Source organism: Peromyscus maniculatus, chromosome X (genome assembly GCF_049852395.1).
Source record: "Peromyscus maniculatus bairdii isolate BWxNUB_F1_BW_parent chromosome X, HU_Pman_BW_mat_3.1, whole genome shotgun sequence".
Lineage (NCBI taxonomy): Eukaryota > Metazoa > Chordata > Mammalia > Rodentia > Cricetidae > Peromyscus > Peromyscus maniculatus.
Window position 1 is genome coordinate 24274901 of NC_134875.1, and position 19186 is coordinate 24294086.

Consider the following 19186-nt stretch of genomic DNA (forward strand, 5'->3'; position numbering starts at 1 on the left):
TTTTTTCAAAATGAGGCTACAGAGGCAAACTATAGCATTCAGTGCTTCAAGTCATTTGTCCAAGAGTTATAATGTCTTATCTTTCCTTCACCGCACTGGACATTTCCTTCCCCTATTGTTAGCGATTTTACTATTCTCAGTTACCTTCTTGATGGTTTGATAATTATTAGTTTATGGTTGAACATAAAATATAGATCAAAGGCCCTGGATGAGAACCTACTATTATTATTCAGCTGAGGGGATCTAGTATTAAGATAACCCCTAAAGATTGATCATTATATTATATATGAAAGCATCTCTCAAGTTTCATCATAAGATTACTTTGGCATCAGATGGCATTATAATCCTATTATTTGAAGCAAAATAGACATAATTGTTATGTAAGGTAAAATAAAAAGACTTAATTTTACACATTGGCTTTGATATGTAATTATTTTGGAGGTATTTATGTCGCCACTTATAGTGTGACTTCTTACCCCTTTTTCAGACATCCTTACTGTTACTTTACCCTCCTTTTGTATTTACGTCCCTCCCTGCCTCCATCTATTCCGTGTCCTGCTTCCCATCACAGGTAACCTGATTTTGACCTCTCTATTGCTCTCTCACCACTACCCTGCAATGGTCCTTTTATCTCACTGGTTTCTTCTTTTCAAAATAATTAAGTTGGCTTGTCCTGTTTCAAGTAACATAATGAAGTTATTCCATCAAAGAGAGTCTCAGATTAATCTTGATTTTGATAATATCTCATAGGTGTGCTGAGTGCCTTGCCTCCTAAGTGTTGATTAATTAATACTGTCCATCATACTAGGTATTATAAAGTATGCCTTATGTGTACATTTTAGTTAATTTTCAGAACAATTCTGTGGAGTATGGACAGTATTTCTATTGTATACAAAATATATGGATATCCAGTCTCTGTGATTGCCCAAAGACACAGAAATAGTCATGTAAATGAATCTCATCACAATAAACATTTGAGAAAATTTCCCTAACTTAAAATAACTCAAGATTCTACTCTTTCCAATAATTAACATGTTTAAACTAGTTATTTGAGAATTAAAATCTTATGTCATTAAGTATTTATCACAGTAGCCAAAATGTAATAACAATGTCAAAACGTGTGAATTATAATGAAAGTACTTTCATACAAGAAATTTCTTGCACATCTTGACAAGGCAAGAAAACAAGGTTATTTTGCTTCTGAAATATTTTAGTATTACACATAAATGCTTCATTTATTTTTCTCATTGCATTATAATTTTTGAATGAGACATGAAGTTTGAAAACATTTCATAAGACTCTTGTTGTGCTTGCCAGAGTTACATGAATATTCTGTATATTAGTTCTGAAATTTATCCATAAAGATAAATATCTTGTCATTCTCAGGGTGATACATAATAATTTAGAGAAACTATTCCGTATTTAATTGACTCCTGCGGCCTCTGTTAACCATATGGATGTCCATGATTGGCACTACAATGCTATTCCTACTCCTTCTGGAAGCAATGTTGATGCTCATGATCTTCTTACTACTGGACACCATGGTGACTTCCATGTTTTCTCCTACAACTAGTGACCGTGGTAAGGTAAGTGTTCCTTGTTTGCTAATGTGTAGAATGTTATTTTACAAGATGTAACCAACCATTGGTAACTTAAGTTGATATGCATAATTCATGCTGCCAATGGTCCCCAGGCTGATGTCATTGATTTCTGCTGCCTCTGTTAATCCCCTTGATGTCTATGAAAGCACCTCCCATGCATTCCTATTGGTTCTGTAAACCATGTTGTTGCATGTGGTCCTTGTTACCAAGGGATAACATCTTAATTGCCAAGACTTTTCTGGCCCCTTATGACCATAATAATGTAAGTGTTCTGTGTTGCCAACATAAAGAATGTAAAAAGAATGTAAATTTCCAAGAACTGAAATACCAACTGAAACTAAGTTAATATCTGGAATACTTGCTGTCCCCTCCAAACAAATTGAATTCATCTACCCCCGCTGCATCTTTTAAACATGTGGATGTCCATGAGCAGACATACCATGCTATTCCTACTATTTTGGAAGTCATGTTGAGGAGGATTCTTTCTTGCCCATGGATCTGATGTTGATGTATATCACTGCCCTGTCATCTGAGACCATGTAGCTGCTACAAGGGTTCTGTGTTGCCAACACGAAGGATGTTAATTTTTTGATAACATCTACCAACAAAACCATGTTGCTATCCATTGTACGTGATGGTGCCTGAAACCATGTGGATTTAATTGATCGCAGCTAACTGTTAACCATATGGATGTTCATGATTGGTATTATAATACTATTCATACTACTTTTGAAAGCAATGTTTATGCTCATGATCTTTTAAACCACCAGATAACATGTTGATTGTCACGATCTCTCCTGCTACGAGTGATCATGTTAATGTAAGTGTTCCTTGTTGCCAATGAGTAGAATGGCAATTTAACCAATTTTTGTAAACTAAATTGATATGCATAATTCATGCTGACATGTGCAGCCATGCTGATGTAATTGATCACTGCTGCCTCTCTTAACCCTATTGATGTCTATGAATGGACACAAATGGAACACTTTTGACTCTGTAAGCCATGACAATGCATGTGGTTTTGGTTCCATGGGATAGTATCTTGATGGCCATGACCTCTCCATGCCCTGAGGACCATGTGAAGGTAAGCATTGTATGTTTCCAGCATGAAGAATATAAATTTCCAAAAACTGAAATACTATCTAAACTAAGTTGAAATCCAGAATGCATGCTGCCAACAACAGAATTGATGCCACTACCCTGCTGTGTCTGTGAAACATGTGGATATCCATGAGCGGACATACAATGCAATTCCTACTATTTCTGGAAGCCAGGTTGATACCAGGGTCCTTCCTTGCCCATGGATCTGATGTGGAGTTCTATCTGTCATGCTACCTGAGACCATGTTGATACAAGAGTTCTGTCTTTCCAACTTGAAGAATGTTAATTTCCCTGATCTCAATATCAAAGTAAACTATGTGGCTATCCTTTCTACATGCTGCCACCTGAATCCTTAAGGATTTAATTGATCTCTGCTGCTTCAATTACCCATATGGATGTCCATGACTGGAACTACAATGCTATTCATAACATTTTTTGTTAGCATTGTTGATGCTCATGATTTTTTAAACCACAAGACATCAAGTAGATTTCTGTGACATCTCCTGTTACAAGTGATGATGTTAATGTAAGTGTTCCCATTGGCAATGTGTAGAATGGTAATTTTGAATATTTAACAAGCATTGGTAACTACACAGACATCTGTAATTCATGCTGACATCTCCAACCATGCTGATGTCATTGATCCCTGTTGCCACTCTTAACCCTGTTGATGTCTATGAATTCACCTGCAATGAATTCCTGTTGGTTCTGTAAGCCATGTTAATACATGTGTTCCTTGTTACCATGGGATAACATCTTGATTGCCATGACCTCTCTGGCCCCTTGTGACCATATTGATGGAAGTGTGCTGTGTTGCCAACATGAAGAATGTAAATTTCCAAGAACTGAAACTAAGTTGATATCCGGAATATTTGCTGTCACCTCCAAATAAATTGAATTCATTCATCCCTGCTGCATCTTTTAAACGTGGATGTCTATGAGCAGACATACCTTGCTATTCCTACTATTTCTGGAATCCATGTTGATGCCAGGGTTCTTTCTTGCCCATGGATCTGATGGTGATGTCTATCTGTCCTGCTACCTGACATCATGTTCTTTCTTTCCAACTTGAAGAATGTTAATTTCCCTGATCTCAAATACTATAGTAAATTATGTGGCTATCTATTCGAAATATTACCACCTATAAACCTGTGGATATAATACATCCTTGCTTCTGTTACCCAAATGAATGTCCATGATTGGGAGCATAATGATAATAGTACTATTTCTGGAAGCAATGTTGATGCTACTTATCTTCTTACCACTGGGCAACACGTCGAATTCAATGATCAGTCACTACCTTAAGATAAGTGTTTGTTGTTGCCAATGTATAGAATGATAATTTCCAAGATTTAATTAACTTTTGGTAACTAAGGTGATACACATAATTCATACTGCCACCTGCAGCCATACTGATGTCATTGATCACTACTGCCTTTGCAAACCCTGTTGATATTAATGAATGAAGCTCCCATGCATTCCTATTGGTTCTGTAAGCCATGTTGGTGCATGTAGTCCTTGTTACCATGGGATAACACCTTGATAGCTATGAGTTCTTCATCCCCTTATCACCTTAATTATGTAAGTGTTCTGTGTTGCCAATTTGAAGAATGTAATTTCCAAGAATTGAAATACTATCAGAAACTGGCTTAATATCCTGAAAATATTCTGCTACCTCCAAACAAGTTGAGGTCTTTAATGTCAGCCGAGTCTCTTAAACATGTGCATATCCATGGTTGGAAGGGCAAGGATATTCCTACTCCTTCTGGAAGCAAGGTTGATGCTTCTGACCTTCTCACTACTGGACACCAGGTTGAATTCCATGATCTCTCCTGCTACAAGTGACAATATTAAGGTAAGTGTTTCTTTTTTGGCATTATATATAGAAAAGTAATTTTCAAGATTTAATGAACCTTTGGTAACATAGTTGATATCTGTAATTCATGCTGCCACCTGCACCCATGCTGATGTCATTGACCACTGCTGCCTCTGTTAAACTTGTTGATTTCTATGAAAGGGCCTGACAGGAATTCCTATTGTTTCTGTAAGCCATGTTGATTCATATGGTCCTTGTTACCATGGGATAACATCTTGATTGCCATGACCTCTCTTGCCCCGTATGACCATAGTAATGTAAGTATTCTGTGTTGCCAACATAAAGAATGTAAATTTACAAGAACAATAATACAAACTGAAACTAAGTTCATATCTGGAATACTTGCTGTCACCTCCAAACAAATTGAATACATTCATCACTGCTGAATTTGTAAAACATGCAGATGTCCATGAGAAGGCATGCCATGTTATTCCTACTATTTCTGGAAGCCACATAATGCCAGGGTTCATTCTTGCTCATGGATCTAATGTTGATGTCTATCTGTCCTGCTACCTGAGACCATGTTGATGCAAGAGTTCTATATTTCCATCATGAAGATTGTTAATTTCCTGATCTCAACTACCATAGTAAACTATGTTTCTATCCATTCTACGTGCTGCCAGCTGATAACTTGTGGATTTAATTGATCCCTGCTTGTTCTGTTACCCATATTGATGTCCATGATTGGAACCATAAAAGTTTTCGTACTACTTCTGGCAGCAGTGTTGAGGCTCATGGACTTGTAAACCACTGGACACCATGTTGATTTCCATGATATCTGTTGCTACAGGTGATGATGTTAATGTAAGTGATCCTTGTTGACAATGTATAGAATGGTAATTTCAAAGATTTAACCAACTTTTGGTAACTAAAGTTGATACACATTATTCATGCTGCTACCTGCAGCCATACTGAGGTCATTGATCACTGATGCCTATGCAAACCGTGCTGATATTAATGAACGGAGCTCCCCTGCATTCCTATTGTTTCTGTAAGCCATGTTGATGCAGGTGGTCCTTTATACCATGGGTTAACATCTTGTTTGCCATAAATTGTGCAGCCCATTATGGTTATGTTAAGCCCCTTTTTGGTAATATGTAGAATGGTAATTTACAAGATTTAGCAAGCATGGGTCACTAAGCAGATATCCATAATTCATGCTGCAACCTCCAACCATGCTGATGTCCTTGACAGCTGTTGCCAAGGTTAACCCTGTTGATGTCTATGAATGCCCCTCCAATGCATTCTTCTTGTTTCTGTAAGCCATGTTGATACATGAGGTCCTTGTTACCATGAGATAACATTTTGATTGCCATGACCTCCTTGGCCCCTTATGACCATATTGTTGGAAGTGTTCTGTGTTGCCAACATAAAGAATGTGAAATTTCAAGAATTGAAATACCAAACAAAACCAAGTTGATATGCACAATATTTGCTGTCACTACCAAACATATTGAATTAATTTATCCCTGCTGCATCTGTTATATATGTGGATGTCCATGAGCAGACATGCAATGCATTTCCTACTATTTCTGGAAACCAGGTTGATGACAGCGTTCTTTCTTGCACATGGAACTTATTTTGATGTCTATCTGTCCTCCTACCTGATACCATGTTGGTACAACAGTTCTGTCTTTCCATCATGAACAAAATTAATTTCTCTGATCTCAAATACAAAGTAAACTGTGTGGCTATTTATTATACATTCTGCCAACTGAAACCCTGTAAATATAATACATCCCTACTGCTTCTCTGAACCAAGTGGATGTCCATGATTGGAGGCACAATGCCATTCTTATTACTTCTGGAAGCAATGTTGATGCTAATTATCTTCTACTACTTGGCACCATGTTCTTTTTTCTATGATTTCTCCTGCAACAAGTCACCACCTTAAGATAAGTGTTTGTTGTTTCCAATGTATAGAATGGTAATTTCCAAGATTTAATTAACTTTTGGTAGCTAAGTTGATACACATAATTTATACTGCCACCTGCAGCCAACCTGATGTCATTGGTCACTGCTGCCTTTGCAAACCAGGTTGATATTAGTGAATAGAGCTCCCATGCATTCCTATTCATTCTGGAAGCCATGTTGATGCAAGTGGTCCTTGTTACCATGGGATAACACCTTAATGACTTTGATTTCTCCATTCCCTTATGACCTTATTAATGTAAGTATTCTGTATTGCCAATATGAAGAATGTAATTTTCAAGAATTGAAATACCAATGGAAACTAAGATGATAACCAAAAGACATGCTGCTACCTCCAAATAAGTTGAGGTCTTTAAATCCAGCTGAGTTTTTTAAACATGTGCTTGTCCATGATTGGAAGTACAATGCTATTCCTACTCCTTCTGGAAGCAATGTTGATGCTCATGATCTTCTTACCACTGGACACCATGGTGACTTATATGATCTTTCCTGCAACAAGTGACATATTAAGGTAAGTGTTCCTTTTTGGCAATATATAGAATGGTAATTCCCAAGATTTAATGAACCTTTGTTAACTTAGCTAATATCTCTAAGTCATGCTGCCACCTGCACCCATGCTGATGTCATTGACTGCTGCTGCCTCTGTTAACCCTGTTGATGTCTCTGAAAGGAACTGCCATGCATTCCTATTGGTTCTGTAAGCCATGATGATTCATGTGGTCCTTGTTACCATGAGATGACATCTTTATTGCCATGAATTCTCTGGCCTATTATGACCATATTAATGTAAATGTTCTGTGTTGGCAACAAAAAAATGTAAATTTTCAAGAACAAAAATACCAACTGAAAGTATTTGATATCCAGAATACTTGCTGTCACCTCCAAACAAGTTGAATTCATTCATCCCTGCTCCATCTGTTGTATATGCGGATTTCCATAAGCAGATATATCATGCTATTTCTACTATTTCCGGGAGTCACATTGATGCTAGGTTCTTCTTGCCCATGGATCTGATGTTGATGTCTATCTGTCCTGCTTCCTGAGACCATGTTCATTTAAGAGATATGTCTTTTCAACAAGAAGAAAGTTAATTTCCCTGATCTCTACTCCTATAGTAAACTATGTCGCATTCCATTCAACAATCTACCACCTGAAAATTTGTGGATTTAATGGATTCCTGCTGCTTTTGTTACCCATATGGATGTCCATGATTGGAACTATAATTCTTACTACTTCTGGTAGCAGTGTTGATGCTCGTGGTCTTCTAAACCACTGGACATGATGTTGATATCCATGATCTCTGTTTCTACAGGTGATCATGTTAATGTAGACTTTATTGTTGCAAATGTATTGAGTGGTAATTCACATAATTTAACCAACTTTTGATAACTGAGTTGGTACACATAATTCATACTAGTACCTGCAGCCATGCTGATGTCATGGATCACTGATGCCTTTGCAAACCCTGCTGATATTAATGAATGGCGCACCCCTGTATTTCTATTGTTTCTGTAAGCCATGTTGATGCAGGTGTTCTTTATATCATGGGTTAACATCATGATTGCCATTAATTCTCCAGCCCCTTATGGCCATATTCAGGCAAGTGTTTCTTTTTGGACATGCGTAGAATGGTAATTTCCAAGATTTAACAAGCATTTGTAACTAAGCAGATATCCATAATTCATCATGCCATTACAAACATGCTGATGTCATTGATCTCTGTTGCAACTTTTAACCCTGTTGATATCTATGAATGCACCTCCAATGCATTCCTGTTGTTTCTGTGAGCCACGTTGATGAATGTAGTCCTTGTTACCATGAGATAACATTTTGATTGCCATGACCTCTCTGGCCATTTATGTTCATATGGATGGAAGTATTCTGTGTTACCAACACAGAGAATGTAAATTTCCAAAAATTCAAATACCAACTGAACCTAAGTTGGTATCCAGAATATTTGCTGTCACCTCCAAACAATTTGAATTCTCTCATCCCTGCTCCATCTCTTAAACATGTGGATGTCCATGAGCAGACATACAATGCTATTTCTACTATTTCTGGAAGCCACAATGATGCAAGGATTCTTTCTTGCCCATGTATGTGATGTTGATGTCTATCTGTCCTTCTACTGGAAATCATGTTGGTGGTATATCCATCATGAAGAAAGTTAATTTCTCTCATCTCAACTACCAAAGTAAACTGTGTGGCTATTCATTCTATATTTTACCACCTGAAACACTGTGGATATAATACATCCCTATTGCTTCTGTTAATTATATGGATGTCCATGATTGGAGGCACAATACCATTCTTACTACTCCAGAAGCAATATTGATTCTCATTATCTTCTTTCCACTGGGTACCATATTCATTTCTATAATCTCTCCTGCTACAAGTCACCACCGTAAGGTAAGTGTTTGTTGTTGCCAATGTATAGAATGATAATTTCCAAGATTTAACCAGCTTTTGATTCACATTATTCATGCTGCCACCTGCCACCATGCTGATGTCATTGATCACTACTGCAATTGCAAACCCTGTTGATATTAATGAATGGAGCTCCCATGCATTCCTATTAGTTCTGTAAGCCATGTCGTTGCATGTGGTCATTTTTACCAAGGGACAACAGCTTGATTGCTATGAATTCTCCATCCCCTTAACACATTATTTATGTAAGAGTTCTGTTTTGCCAATATGAATAATGTAATTTTCAAGATTCGAAATACTAACAGAAACTGGGTTAATATCTTGAATTCATGCTGCTACCTCCAAACAATTTGAGTTCATTAATTCTAGCTGAGTCTATTATAAATGTGCATGTCCATGATTGGAACTACAATGCTATCCATACCTATGCTTCTTGGAAGCAATATTGATGCTCCTGATCTTCTTACCACTGGACACAATGGTGACTTCCCTGATTTCTCCTGCTTCAAGTGACTATGTTAAGGTAAGTGTACCTTTTTGGCAATATATAGAATGGTAATTACTGAGATTTAATGAACCTTTGGTGACGTAGCTGATACTTGTAATTCATGCTGCCACCTGCACCCATGATGATGTCATTGACTCCTGCTGCCTCTGTTAACCTTGTTGATGTCTATGAAAGGACCTGATAGGAATTCCTAATGTTTTGCTAAGCCATGTTGATGCATTTATTCCTTGTTACCATGTCATAACATCTTGATTGCCATGACTTCTCTGGACACCTATGACCATATTGATGTATATGTTCTGTGTTGCCAACATAAAGAATGTAAATTTCCAAGAAGAAAAATACCAACAGAAACTAAGTTGACATTTGGAATAATTGTCACCTCAAAAAACGTTGCATTCATTCATCCCTTTTGCATCTGTTAAACATGCGGATGTCCATGAGAAGACATACCATGCTATTCCTACTATTTCTGGAAGCTATGTTGATGCCAGGATTCTTTCTTGCCCATGGATCTGATGTTGATGTCCATATGTCCTCCTACCTGAGGCCATGTTGATGCAAGTGTTCTGTCTTTTCAACAAAAAGGAATGTTATTTCCCTAGCTTCAACTCCCATAGTATACTATGTGGCTATCCATTCCACATTCTACCACCTGAAATCTTGTGGATTTAATTGTTCTGTGTTGCTTCCAATGCCCATATGGATGTCCGTGATTGGAACTATAATGCTTTTCCTACTACATCTGGTAGCAGTGTTGATGCTCAATGTCCTGTAAACCACTGGACACCATGTCAATTTTCGTGATATCTGTTGCTACAGGTGATGATGGTAATGTAAGTGCTATTTGTTGCCAATGTATAGAATGAAAATTTCCAAGATTTAACCAAATTTTGTTAACTAGTTGATACACATAATTCATGCTGCCACCTGCAGTCATGCTGATATCATTGATCACTGCTTCCTTTGCAAACCCCAGTTATATTAATGAATGGAAATCCCTTTCATTCCTATTGGTTCTGTAAGCCTTGTTGATGCAGGTGGTCCTTTATACCATGAGTTAATATCTTGATTGCCATAAATTCTCAAGCCCCTTATGGCCATATTAAGGCAAGGGTTTTTGTTTGGCAATGTGTAAAGTGGTAATCTTCAAGATTTAATAAGAATTGGCAACTAAGCAGATATCCCTAATTCATGCTACCATCTCATACCATGCTGATATCATTGACACCCGTTGCCACTATTAAAAATGTTGCTGTCTATGAATGCACCTCCAATGCATTCCTATTGGTTCTGTAAGCCATGTTGATGTGTGTGGTCATTATTACTGTGGGATAACACCTTGATTGCTTGAATTCTCCATCCCCTTATCACCATATTGATGGAAGTGTTCTGTGTTGCCCATATGAAGAATGTAGTATCCCAGAATTGAAATACTATCAGAAACTAAGTTAATATCCTGAATACATGCTGCTAACACCAAACAAGTTGAGGTCTTTAAACCCAGCTGAGTCTCTTAAACATATGCATGTCCATGATTGGAACTACAATGTTATTCCTACTCCTTCTGGAAGCAATGTTGATGCTCATGATCTTCTAACCACTGGACACCATGGTGACTTCCAAGATCTCTCCTGATATAAGTGACCGTATTAAGGTAAGTGTACATTTATGGCAATATATACAATGATAATTTCAGGGTGATTTAATGAACTTTTGTTACCTAGGCTAATATCTGTATTTCATGCTGCCACCTGTACCCATGCTGATGTCTTTGACTGCTGCTGCCTCTGTTAACCTTGTTGATGTCTATGAAATGGCCTGGCAGGAATTCCTATTGTTTCTGTAAGCCATGTTGATGCATATGATTCTTGTTACCGAGGGATTGCATCTTGATTGCCATGACCTCTCTGGCCCTATATGACCATATTAATGTAAGTGTTTTGTATTGCCAACATAAAGGATGTAAATTCCCAAAAACAAAATTACCAACAGAAACTAAGTTGATATCCGGAATACTTGCTGTAACCTCCAAACGATTTGAATTCATTCATCCTTGCTGCATCTTTTAACCATGCGAATATCTATGAGCAGATATATCATGCTATTCCTACTATTTCTGGAAGTCACATTGATGCCAGGCTTTTCTCTTGCCCATGGGTCTAATATTTATGTCTGTTTGTCCTACTACCTGAGAACATATTGATGCAAGAGTTCTGTCTTTCCAACATGAAGAATGTTAATTTCCCTGATCTCAACTACCATAGTAAACTATGTGGCTATCCATTCTATGTGCTGCCACATGATACCTTGTGCATTTACTTGATCCCTGCTCCTTCCATTACCTGTATGGATGACCATGATTGGAACTATAATGCTTTTCCTACTACTTCTGGTAGCAGTGTTGATGCTCATGTTCTAATAAACCACCGGACACCATGGTAATTTCCATGATTTATCCAAGTTTGGTACCTGAGTTGGTACACATAATTCATACTACCACCTGCAGCCATGATGATGTCATTGATCACTGATGCCTTTGCAAACCCTGCTGATATTATTGAATGGAGCTCCCATGCATTCCTATTGTTTCTGTAAGCCATGTTGATGCAGGTCTTCCTTTATAACATGGGTTAACATCTTGATTGCCTAAATTCTCTAGCCCATGATGGCCATATTAAGACAAGGGTTCCTTTGTGGCAATGTGTAGAATGGTAATTTCCAAGATTTAACAAACATACTTTACTAAGCAGATATCCATAATTCATGCTTCCATCTCCAACCATGCTTATGTCATTGATCCCTGTTGCCACTGTTAACCCTGTTAATGTCTATGAATGCACCTGCAATGCATTACTGTTGTTTCTGTAAACCGTGTTGATGCATGTGGTCCTGGTTACCATGGGATAACATCTTGATTGCCATGACCTCTCTGGCCCCTTATGACATTTTTGATGGAAGTGTTCTGTTTTGCTAAGAATTCAAATACCCACTGAAAGTAACTTGATATCTGGATCATTTGCTGTCACCTCCAAACAAATTGAATTCATTTATTCCAGCTGCATGTGTTAAACATGTAGATGTCCATGAGCAGACATACCATGCTAGTCCAACTATTTATGGAAGCCACATTGATGCCAGGGTTCTCTCTTGCTCATGGATCTGATGTTGATGTCTATCTGTCCTCCTACCTGACATCATGTTGGTGCAAGAGTTCTGTCTTTCCATCATGAAGAAAGTTAATTTTTTGATCTCAGCTACCAAAGTAAACTGTGTGGCTATCCATTCTACATTTTCCACCTGAAACACTGTTAACCATGTGGATGACCATGATTGGAGGCACAATTCCATTTCTACTATTACAGAAGCAATATTGATGCTCATTATCTTGTTACCACTGGGCAACATGTTGATTTCTATGATCTCTCCTCCTACAAGTCACCACCTTAAGGTAAGTGTTTGTTGTTGCCAATGTATAGAATGGTAATTTCCAAGATTTAACTAACTTTTGGTAACTAAGTTGATACACATAATTCATACTGCCACCTGCAGCCATGCTGATGCCATTGATTATTGCTGCCTTTGCAAACCCTTTTGAAATTAATGAATGGATCTCTCATGCATTCCTATTGGTACTGTAAACCATATTGATGCATGTGGTCCTTCTTACCATCAGATAACATCTTGATTGCTTTCAATTCTCCATCCCCTCACACCTTATTTTTGTAAGTGTTCTGTATTGGCAATATGAAGAATGTATGTATCATGAATTGAAATACTAACAGAAACTAAGTTAATATCCTGAATACATGCTGCTACCTCCAAGCAAGTTGAGGTCATTAAACCCAGCTGTGTCTCTTAAACATGTGCATGTCCATGATTGGAAGTACAATGCTATTCCTACTCCTTCTGGAAGCAATGTTTTTGCTCATGATCTTCCTACCACTGGACCCCAGGTTGATTTCCATGATCTCTCCTCTTACAAATGACAATATTAAGGTAAGTGTCTGTAATTCATGCTGCCACGTGCACCAATGCTGATGTCATTTACCGTTGTTGCCTCTGTTAATCTTTTTGATTTCTATGAAAGGGCCTGACAGGAATTCCTATTGTTTGTGTAAGCCATGTTGATTCATATTGTCCTAGTTACTGTGGGATAACATCGTGATTGCCATGACCTCTCTGCCCCCTTGTGACCATATTCATGGAAGTGTTCTGTGTTGCCTGCATGAAGAATGTAAATTTCCAAGGACAAAAATACCAACTGAAACTAATTTGATATCTGGACTACTTGTTGTCACCTCCAAACAAATTAAATCATTCATCCCTGCTGCATCTCTTAATCATACAGATGTCCATGAGCTGACATACCATAATATTACTACTATTTCTGGAATCCATATTGATGCCAGGGTTCTTTCTTGCCCATGGATCTGATGTTTATGTCTATCTGTCCTCCTACCTGATATCATGTTGATGTAAGAGTTCTGTCTTTCCAACATGAAGACTGTTAATTTCCCTGATCTCAACTACCAACATAAACTATGTGGCTATCCATTCAACATGCTACCACCTGAAACCTTGTGGATTTTATTGATCCATGCTGCTTTTGATACCCATATACATGTCCATGATTGGAACTATAATGCATTTTCTACTACTTCTGGTATCAGATTGATGCTCATGGTCTTGTTAACCACTGGATATCATGTGGATTTCCATGATCTCTGTTTCTACAGGTGATGATGCTAATATAAGTGTTCCTTGTTGCCAATGTATAGAATGGTAATTTCCAAGATTTAACCAACTTTAGGTAACTAAGTTATTCATGCTGCCACCTGCAGCCATGCTGATGTCATTGATCACTACTGCTTTTGCAAACCCTGCTGATATTAATGAATGGAGCTCCCCTGCAAGCCTATTGGTTTTATAAGCCATGTCGATGCAGGTGGTCCTTTATGCCATGGGTTAACATAATCTTTGCCATAAATTCACCAGCCCCTTATGGCCATATTAAGGCAAGTGTTCCCTTTTGACATTATGTAAAATGGTAATTTCCAAGATTTAACAAGCATCAGTAACTAAGCAGATATCCCTAACTCATGCTGCAATCTACAAACATGTGGATGTCATTGATCCCTGTTGCCAATATTAACCCTTTTGTTGTCTATGAATGTACCTCCAATGCATTCCTATTGGTTCTGTTGATGCATGTGGTCCTTATTACCATGGGATAACACCTCCATTGCTTTCAATTCTCCATCTGCTTATCACCTTATTTGTGTAAGTATTCTGTGTTGTACATATAATGAGTGTAATTTCCAAGAATTGATCTACTAGCAGAAACTAAGTTAATATCCTGAATACATGATGTTACCTCCAAACAAGTTGAGGTCTTTAAATCCAGCTGAGTCTCTTAAACATGTGCATATCTATGGTTGGAAGGGAAATGCTATTCCTACTCCTTCCGGAAACAATGTTGATGCTTATGATCTTACCACTGGGCACCAGGTTGATTTCCATGATCTCTTCTGCTACAAGTCATCATGTAAGGTAAGTGTACCTTTTTGGCAATATATAGACTAGTAATTCCCCAGATTTAATGAACCTTTTTTTAACTTAGCTGATATTTGTATTTCATGCTGCCACCTGCACCCATGCTGATGTCATTGACTCCTGCTGCCTCTGTTAACCTTGATAATGTTTATGAAACTACCTGTCTTACATTTCTATTGTTTTGTAAGCCATGTTGATGCATGTGGTCCCCGTTAACATGGGATAACATCTTGATTGCCATTACCTCTCTGGCTCGTTATGACCATATTAATGTAAATGTTCTGTGTTGCCATCATAAAGAATGTAAATTTCTAAGAACAAAAATACCAACTGAAACTAAGTTGATATCTGGATTACTTGCTGTCACTTCCAAACAATTTGAATTTATTCATCCCTACTGCTTCCTTTAGACATTAATGTCTGTGAGTAGACATATCATGCTTTTGCTACTATTTCTAGAAGCATGTTGATGCCAGGGTTCTTTTCTTGGCCATGGATCTGATGTTGATGTCTATCAGTCCGGCTACTTTGGACTAGGTTCTGTCTTTCCATGATGAAGAAAGTTAATTTCCCTGCTTCCATCTACCAAAGTAAACTATGTGGCTATCCTTTCAACATGCTGCTACCTGAAAACTTGTGGATTTTATTGATCCCTGCTACTTCTTTTATCCATATGGATGTCCATTTTTAGAACTATAATGCTTTTCCTACTTCTGGTAGCAGTGTTGACACTCCTGCTTTTGTAAACAACTTGACACCATGTTGGTTTCCATGATCTTTCCTGATACAGGTATTTATGTTAATGTAGGTGTTACTTATTGCCAATGTATAGAATGGCAATTTCCAAGATTTAACCAACGTTTGGTAACTAGTTGATACACATTATTCATGCTCTCACCTGCAGCCATGCTGATGTTATTGACCACTGATGCCTTTGCAAACCCTGTTGATATTAATGAATGGAGCTCCCCTGTATTCCTATTGGTTTTGTAATCCACGTTGGTGCAGGTGGACTTTTTTTTATCATGGGCTAACATCTTGATTGTCATAAATTCTCTAGTCCCTTATGACCATATTAAGGCAAGTGTTCCTTTTTGGCAATGTGTAGAATGGTAATTTCCAAGATATATCAAGCATTGGTTAATAAACAAATATCCATATTTCATGCTGCCACATCCTACCATGCTGATCTCATTGATCCCTTTTACTACTGGTAACCCTGTTGATTTCTATGCATGTACCTATAATGCATTTGTTGTTTCTGTAAGCCATGTTGAAACATGTCCTTATTACCATGGGATAACACCTTGATTGCTTTCAATTCTCCATCACCTTATCACCTTATTTATGGAAGTGTTCCTTTACCCATATGAAGAATGTAAATTCCAAGAATTGATATACTAACAGAAACTAAGTGAATATCCTGAATACATGCTGCTACCTCCAAACAAGTTGAGGTCTTTAATCTCAGCCTAGTCTCTTAAATATGTTCATGTCCATGATTGGAACTATAATGCTATTCCTACTCCTTCTGGAAGCAATGTTGATGCTCATAATCTTCCTACCACTGTGATCTTTCCTTCTACAAGTTACCATGCTAATGTAAGTGTTCTTTTTTGGCAACATATTGAATGGTAATTGCTAAAATTTAATGAACCTTTGTTACTTAACTGGTGTCTGCAATTCATGTTTACATGTGCACTCATGCTGATGTCATTGACCCCTGCTGCCTCTGTTTACCTTGTTGATGTCTATGAAAGGACCTGCTGGGCATTCCTTTGGTTCTGTAAGCGATGTTGATGCATGTGGTCCTTGTTTTAATGGGATAACATCTTGATTGCCATGACGTCTCTGGCCTCTTATGGCCATATTAAGGTAAGCATACATTTTGCCAACATGAGGAATGTAAATTTTCATGATCTGAAATACCAACTGAAGGTAAGTTGATATCCGGAATACTTGCTGCTACCTCCATATAAATTGAATTCATTTATCCCTGCTACATCTGGTAAACATGTGGATGTCCAGGATCCATTGTCTTATGGAATTTCTGGCATTACTAGAAACCATGTGGATGCCTGTGGACCTTCTTGCCAGTATATTCCATGTAGATTTCCTTGAAATCTTGCCACCTGTGAGAATGCCAATGTTAAGTGTTCTGTGCTCTCAATGTGAAGAACATTAATTTCCAAGAATTTAACGACCAACTGAAACTATGTTGATATACAGAATACATGGTGCCACCTCCAAACATGTTGAAGTCATTGATCCCTTCTGCCTCTGTTGGACATATTGGTGTTTATGATTCTAATTATGATATTCCTAGTACATTTGAAATCCATGATGATGCCCATCATATTTGTACCAGTGGATACCATATTGTGTTTTGTGATCTCTACTGCTGTCTTTACCTTGTTAAATTAAATGTTCTCTCACCAACATGAAGAATATTAAGTTCCAAGATTTAACAATTGAAATGTTAAGTTCCAAGATTTCACTAATCTTGGAAACTAATTTTATATCCATAATTCTTGGTGTCATCTGAATCTATGATCATTTTATTGATCCCTCTTGTCTCTGTTAACCATGTTGATGCCTATGATCAGAACTTCCATGCTATTCTTATTCCTTCTGGAAGCCATGTTGATTTCCCTGCCTCTTGTTACCTCTGGATAACGTCTTGATATTGGTGACCTGTGTGGTCAATTATGACCATATTAAGATAAATTTTCTGTTATTCCAACATGAACAAAGTAAATTTCCAAGAATTCAACTATCATCTGAAACTAAGTTAATATCCATGATCCATGCTGCTGTCTATAAACATGTTGATGCCATTGTTTCCTGCTCCCTCTTAACGGTTTTGATGTCCATGATCAGACATTCCATGCTATTCCTACTATTTCTGGGAGGCATGTTAATGCCTGTAGTTCTTCTTGCTGCTCAATATGAAGTTTATATCTATCTTTCCTGCCATTGTTTTGTGAATGAGAACAATGTTAATTTTCAAGATTTAATGTGCAGTCTGAAAATAAGTTGATATCTATGATTCATGCTGCCACCTGCAACCATGTTGATGTCATTGATCCAACTCTGTTAATCAAATTGATGTCTAACATAGGCCATCATGCTATTCCTGCTTCTTCTGGAAGCCATGTAGATGGCTGTGGTCCTTCTTAACCACTACATACATTGTTGATGTCCAATAACTCTCCTGCCCCTTGTGACTGCAATAAATTATTGTTCTGTGTTACCAACATGCAGAATGTTAATTTGCAAGATTAAACACACTATTAAAATGTAAGATGAAATCCATAATTCATGATGCCACCTGAACCATGTTGATGCCATTGATCCCATGTGCCTCTGTTAACCAAATTGATGTCCATTATTGAATGACTTACCATGCTCTTACTACTATTTCTGGAAGCCTTGTTGATGCTTGTGGTCTTTCTTACTGTAGATATGACATTGATGTCCATATCCATGGAGATATTCTGCTACCTGAGACCCTACTGATGCAAGAGTTCTGTGCTGCCAACGTGATGAATGTTAATTGCCATGATCTCAGCTACCATCTGAAACTGGTGATATTTACATGCTACCACCTGCAACCTTGGTGATGACATTGATACCTGCTGTTCTCTTTATCATGTTCATGAGCTTTCCTATGCTATTCCTATTGGTTTAAAGTCCATGTTGATGCCTTATGTTACGTTTTGCTCCTGGATAAGGTGTTGATGTTGATGTCCATGTTCTGTCCTGCCACCTGAGACCAAACTGAGGTAAGTATTCTGTGCTGCCCATATGGATAATGTTGATTTTCTTGATCCCACATGCCATGCAGAACTAATTTAATACTCCTGATGCATGCCACTGCAGGAAATCATGTTGATGTCACTGTTCTTTGCTGCATCTTCTAATTATGTTGATGTTCATCATCCAACCTACTGTCCAAACTTTGTTGATGTTACTGATCTATGTTGTAGCTGTCAACCATGTTGAAGTTACTGAACTTTGCTACCACCTGTAACCACATTGATGTCTGCAGTGTTCAGTGTCATTGGAAACAGTGTTGAAGTCAATTGTCCATACTGCTACCTTAGACCCAGTTCAAGTAAGTTTCCTGTGTCCCTCATGTGTACAATATTGATTTCTATGATGTGTCTGCCACCTGAAACTAAG

The 19186-nt window shown here is 37.7% G+C and overlaps 1 long non-coding RNA gene across 4 annotated transcripts in view; it reads left to right on the forward strand.

Moving 5' to 3' along the window:
* The first annotated feature begins 1378 nt into the window (after positions 1–1378).
* Positions 1379–19186, forward strand: part of LOC121826465 (uncharacterized) — a 59728-nt gene continuing 41920 nt past the window's right edge. The window contains exons 1-3 of one of the 4 annotated variants that reach the window (XR_013048201.1): positions 1379–11102; positions 12811–18786; positions 18884–19118. This is a non-coding gene — a long non-coding RNA (uncharacterized LOC121826465). Of the gene's footprint in view, positions 18787–18883; positions 19119–19186 lie in introns of all 4 variants that reach the window. The other 3 variants (XR_013048202.1, XR_013048203.1, XR_006068738.2) reach the window with 3 other exon arrangements.